This window comes from Parambassis ranga, unplaced genomic scaffold, assembly GCF_900634625.1.
Source record: "Parambassis ranga unplaced genomic scaffold, fParRan2.1 scaffold_27_arrow_ctg1, whole genome shotgun sequence".
In the NCBI taxonomy this organism is placed as follows: domain Eukaryota; kingdom Metazoa; phylum Chordata; class Actinopteri; family Ambassidae; genus Parambassis; species Parambassis ranga.
Genome location: NW_021144800.1, coordinates 1176593 through 1183152, shown reverse-complemented (window position 1 = coordinate 1183152; position 6560 = coordinate 1176593).

The window sequence follows — 6560 nt, the reverse complement described above, 5'->3', positions numbered from 1 at the left end:
GCTTTGAGCGCTTTTCTACATGGAGGGTTCTTGTTCGTGCTATATCTTGCCTTGCACATGTTGCACGTCTCTTCAAGAAAACTACAGACGGTTCCAGAGGGAACTGCAAAGGATGGCATCATTGCAAGATACCTTACACAGTGGCAGAACTTGAGCAGAGCAGAAATGTCATCATTCGATCTGTGCAGCAAGAAACTTATGGTAAAGAAATAGAGTGTATTAGGTCCCATAAACATTTTCCCAAGGACAGCCCTCTTAAGTTGTTAGATCCCTTTTTTGACCAAGATGGCCTCTTAAGAGTTGGAGGACGCATTTGGGAAGCTCAGCTGGGGCAGGAAGAGAAAAGGCCAATCATCATGCCTGGACGGCATCACGTTACACATTTGCTGATACAGCATTACCATGCGGAGTCACAACATCAAGGACGTCACATCACAGAAGGTGCTGTCCGCTCAGCGGGTTATTGGATTGTGGGTGGCAAAAGGTGCATAAGCAGTTTCATCTTCAAGTGCATCACTTGCCGTAAGCTTCGAGGGGCTTTTGAGTCACAGAAAATTGCCGACTTGCCTCCAGATAGACTCAGCACAGAACCACCTTTCACACACATTGGAGTTGATGTATTTGGACCTTGGACTGTTTCTGCATGACGAACTAGAGGTGGATATGCTGAAAGTAAAAGATGGGTGGTAATATTTACTTGTTTGAGCATCAGAGCTATTCATCTTGAAGTTCTTGAGTCAATGGACAGTTCGAGTTTCATAAACGCTTTGAGGAGGTTCCTGGCAGTTCGTGGCCCAGTCAAGCACATTCGCTCTGACCGAGGAACGAATTTCATTGGAGCATGCAAGGAGCTAGGAATCCCCTCCAATGTTGACATGAACGCTGTGAGACAGTACCTTTCAGAAAAGGGGTGTATGTGGACCTTTAATCCGCCTCACTCGTCTCATATGGGAGGAGCTTGGGAGAGGATGATCAGCATCACTCGTAGAATTCTTGACTCCATGCTTCTTCAGTCAAGATCTTCCAAGCTCACTCATGAGGTGCTTGTCACTTTTATGGCTGAGGTGATGGCTATTGTTAACAATAGGCCTTTGGTGCCTGTGTCCACCGATGCTACAGATCCATTTATCCTCACTCCTGCCACTCTACTCACACAAAAGGGTGAACCACATCCCACTCCTTCAGGTGACTTTGATAGCAAGGACCTGTATCGTAAGCAGTGGCGGCAGGTCCAAAGTCTTGCTAGTACTTTCTGGGACAGGTGGCGCAAGCAATATCTCTGTACCTTGCAATCCCGAACCAAATGGAGGTCCGATAGGAGCTGTAGTACTCATGAAGGACGGTCAATTCAAAAGGAATCTTTGGCCGTTAGGTGTCATAACTCAAGTATTTCCAAGCAAGGATGGGAAAGTCCGTAAGGTGGAAGTGAAGGTTAACAGACAAGAGGGAACAAAGCTGTTCCTCAGACCTGTGTCTGAAGTAATCCTACTGTTCAACCATGAGTGACTGTCTTACCACAGTGGAGTTTCTAAGGTGTAATATGGCATCTTGTGATGCCAGGCGGGGAGTGTATTGTTTTACAAGCATATAGTTGTAAATTGTTAATTTTGCTTGACTGTTAGTCTGTTTGGCTCCCCCTACTGGTATATATGAGTGGCAGTTTTTTGGGGTCTCTTTTTGATGACATCATCAGTAGGAGACAAGGCTGCCTTCCATGTTGGATCTGTCAAGAGCACATGTTTTTCTGTATCTTAAGTCATCCTGGTGTTTGGACTTTTCAAAGCATCGTTGGTATGTTAACTGAGACTTTAAGTTCATCATTTGTTTTTATATATGTAAATTTATTTATGATGAATGTATGCATGTTTTCTTTTCTTGTTAGTTTTACCCTACTGCCAGTTGCTACATTAAAGACGACCAACGCAATATTTCCTGGTCTTTGTAGTTATTGGGGATGGAGTTATCTGCCTGTCAATTCATGCAAGGCGTGTGAAGAGGACAGGACAGAACCTTTTCACATATTCTCATTTCCTGACCTACTGAATGTGGGTTTTCCATTAATGACTACAGCTGGACCAATGCACAGACTGTGGACTTCTCCATAGACTGATCTGTGTAGATAGGACACCAGTATTACTGTCTTAAGTTGGAATGTTTATGACACCATCAAGTGATGATCCTGTGTCAGGACCTTAAAATATGAAACGACGAGGATGGGATTCGAACCCACGTGTGCAGAGCACAATGGATTAGCAGTCCATCGCCTTAACCACTCGGGCACCTCGTCTGTCTGATTAACATGTTTTCACGGCTTCGAGCAAAAATACGCTGCAAAACTTGAACAAGGTCACAGCTTTTGCCTTAAACATAAGCATCTTGACAAACTTTGACAAACATTGAAGGCCAGTATTTGGAGTAGTTGTTTGGTTTCTCCATTGTACAGATCAGAGCATGCCTCACTGCACTGGACTGCATGTGTCCAGGGGTGGACTGCATGTGTCCAGGGGTGGACTGCATGTGTCCAGGGGTGGACTGCATGTGTCCAGGGGTGGACTGCATGTGTCCAGGGGTGGACTGCACATATCCCGGGGATGCACTGCATATATCCAAGGGTGGCAGTAACTAATTACAAATACGCAAGTTACTGTAATTAAGTAGTTTTTCTGGGTACTTGTACTCTATTTTTAAGCCAGTACTTTTACTTGTACTTAAGTACAAATGTAACAAAATAATGTACTTCGCTATTTTTAACATCACAATTCGTTACTGAGTACACTTATTATTTTGAATAATGACCAGCCTTTTCTTAACCAATAAAGATACCAGTTACAAACTGACCAACATGGCTGACATTTGACTGACTGACAGACAGTCCGTCCTATGACAGCCAGGTGCATGGTCACTGAAGGGGACATCTGATTGGACCCTTGGCCCTGATATAAAAACCGTGTGGTGCGAACGACGGTCAGACCCTCCTTCATCAGCTTATGAGAGGTAAGACGCGGTTTGCTCCTCCCGCTTGTTGTTAGCTTCCTAGCTTAACATATTCATGCTGATAATGTTGCTACATGTTTAAAAACGTTTCATACATTGGTGTTATTGTGCAGTGTGGAGATAATGTGGATGTGCTGTGTGTATTTGTCCAATAACCTGCTCTGCTGTGAGTCTAATGGTTGGCCTGTTTAACATGTGCTGCTGTTTCAAATGTGCTGAGCTCTGTTGATGGAATGTTCTGGAACAAATGTCTCTTAAAGCTCTTCTCATGGTGCTGGCTGCTTTTTGGAGATTATGGTGTGTTTTACAAACGGACTGTGCCGTGCTGGTTTGGTACAGACAGGCGTGGCTGCAGCCTGTGGCTGCTAGCCTGTGGCTGCTAGCCTGTTAATAGAAAAGTACTGTGGCTTATGTTAATCAGGTGCTAAATGGAGCAGGGCTCATTCATTTTAACAGTGAACTGAGAATATAAGCATTGCTTAATATTGCTGAAGCTCTGTAATGATGTGGCAGTTTCATGGTGTCTTTTCTCTGCATATTGCTAATATTAAATTAAATTAATTAAACTTAATTTAAATTATTAAAGTAGTTAGTGTATTTTGCTGCATGTGAAAGGCTAACAGGGTCAGTGAGTCCTAATCATGTGTGGTTTCATATTAATGTGCTGCTTTGGTGCTATAATGCTCTCAATGAATGAAGTTGTGTGGGACAGTGTAAAAGCATCAGTGCAGCTGTGACTGGGTAAATGACTGTGGTCTGCCATGTTTGGTTACTGTGGTTAGTGCAGTGTATTGTGACTGAAAGTGTAATAAGGAGAGGAGAGGAGTAATAGATGAGTGCTGTGTTAAACCACACTGTCATCACCTTGGTAGCATTAATATGTGGGACAGCCTTTTTACTAATTGACAGATGTAGTTCTTGTGTGTGTTGTGTGTTGTTCTGCTGCTTCTGATGCAAATGTGTGCTTCACTCTTTCATCACTGGCAGTTTATACGATTTAAATCAGGTTGACAGACTGGTGTTTATAGTAAGCCACAGCCACATTGGAAGTACATAGATTAGAGTAGAATAGAGCATGTCCTTCCAGTGTGGCTGCACTGTTGAAGATCTAAATGTGGCTCGTTTGTCTTTGCTGGTGTTCTTGTCTGTTAGTTAATGTGTGGGTTTTCTGGTTGAAAGATGTGATGCTAATGTGTGCTAAGCTATTTTAAATGATTTGACAACACTGTGAGGTCATTCATGTGATTTACATGAGCTTCAATGACTTGGTGTTTTCCTCTTGTCGTTCCATGTCAGCCATTTTGTCTCTGTTAAAACAGTGGGTGTTGTGGCTAACAAAATCTAAACCTGTAGATAATCAGCTGCCCCTTTGTAATAATATTGACATTTTTTCTGCTAATTGCATTATGTAATTGTTGATCACAATGAGAGGTTAACAGGAGTACAGGATTACTAATGAATTTTGAGTTCATTCGATTAGCTTAAATCAGTTGTTGGTAATGTTTGCTGACAGTCCTAGTATCTGGATCATGGCTGTTTCAGGCTGTTCACTTTAATGAAGACGTGTTAAAGCACCAGAGCTGCTGAACTCCTTGTGTGTGAGAGCCTGTTTGGTTTATGTCATTTGAAATTGAACATGATCAAAGTGTCGTGCATTCACATTAACTTTATTAATACCCATGGAGTCATTGGGTTGTGTTAGCAGCATATACAAGAACTGACAGTAAACACAATGCATGTGTTGATGATTTTCTGTGTCCTCTTCACAGATACTGTGTGTTGATACCCCAGTATTTTCTGAGCCAGTCATCTACAAAGTAAGTTACTAACACAGCCACAACTGTTATGTTGTGTTATTTTAAATGATACAATGATTCTGTACATGGTTTGTAAACCTTCAGCTGTAATGGAAACAGTAGTGCTTTTTATATTGTTTGAATGGAAATGTAACCGTGCCCTGACAGATTTGTTTTCTTCTTTTCTTCTTAGAATTCTTTTCTTCTTTCACATTAAAAAGAAGAAAATTAATCATAATATTAATTAATAATAATTAAGAAGGAGAGGTTGGTGTCTTTAGATAAGCATGTGTTTCAGAGATTCAGTGTAGTTTTGAGTGTGAGTACCAGTATGTGTTTGGCATGGTGTGCTGCTGATTTTGATTGAGCTTTGTATTCTTTCAGGTCTTGTATACATTCAAAATGAGTACTGTGATTAAGTTTGTGCAGCATTATTATCAATACGTAGGGAGTGGCAGAGATGCCTGATTGTCAGGGCTCCTTGTACAAACAGAGCACAGTGTTGAGTAATAGGGCATAGAAACTTCAAGGTCCGCCAAAGAAACTGTTATTACTAACAGCAGCGTTACAGTGAGGAAACATACAATAATTATTCTATAACCCTATTCCCAGTTTGTTTGGGTGTTGTCATAACTTATTGCCTTTGATTAGGTGGTTGTTGTTGCAAAGAGCGTAAGGGAACCACACAGCCTCTGCTCTCTTGTTTCTGTGCTCCTGTAATACCTTTCATTCTGCTCTGTAGCCACTTAAGGTTTATATCCATTTTGATGTTGTTGTTGTCACATACACACTGTCACAACTGTTTAATTGAACACTGGCTATCATACACAGGAAGAGGGATGCGATAGACGTGTATCCAGTGATTAGCCTGGCTGCCTCTTTAAACCCCTCTGGAAATGGTAAAAGCATTTTTGTAACTTCTATACAGATCCACAGTTTACGAAACATCGCAGATTGACACTAAGAGGCAAGAGATGGTGTAAACTAGCACACAGACAGATGTTTTATATAGGCTACTATGAATGAGCTGAGACACTCCATAAATCATGTGTACAGGTGTACCTGAAGGGGCAGATGAAAGCTACAGACAGCAGGTCATCAGCTCTAACAGAAGAGACGACTCAACAAAAAGGCACGAGACGTCGTACAATATGTGGTCTTAATAATACAGTTACATTGTTCTAAGTGTTTTGTTGTTGGATTTCAGTTACCACCCCCATGTACGTTGGTATCAGACGGTCAACTGTGCAGTTGCAAGAGTGATCTTGGTGAACCCAGAAAGTCAGCGCTGTGATTTCTTCTCTGACAGAGTCATCTACAGGTCTGTCAGGACCAGACCACCAGTGTTTGCTCACTCACTTTCATCACATCCAACATTCAGTGGAACTTTCTGTCCAGAGCATTTTACACTGGTGGTAGTGGGTACATGTTCGGCATGCCAGTCTGTAAATTAGACAAACAAACGGTGTCACACAGTTCCGGGTTACAGTTTAATGTAAAGGGCATCTCATTCAGTCACTTTCCTTTGGTGCTACTGTGATTGTTCTGTATTCTGTTGTTTCTGAATAATACAGCTGTCTCATAATTGGATTTAAAGGAAATCTACATTTAATTTGTGATTACATTATCATGAAATTTGATTGGCCTAACATTATACTAATTTAGCAAAGATATCTTTACTCTGCTGCAGTTACATTCATTCATGTCAGGGAACAAACTTCTTTGTTTGCACAGACTCAATATACCCGCCCTCATTTGTGTCAGATTTTC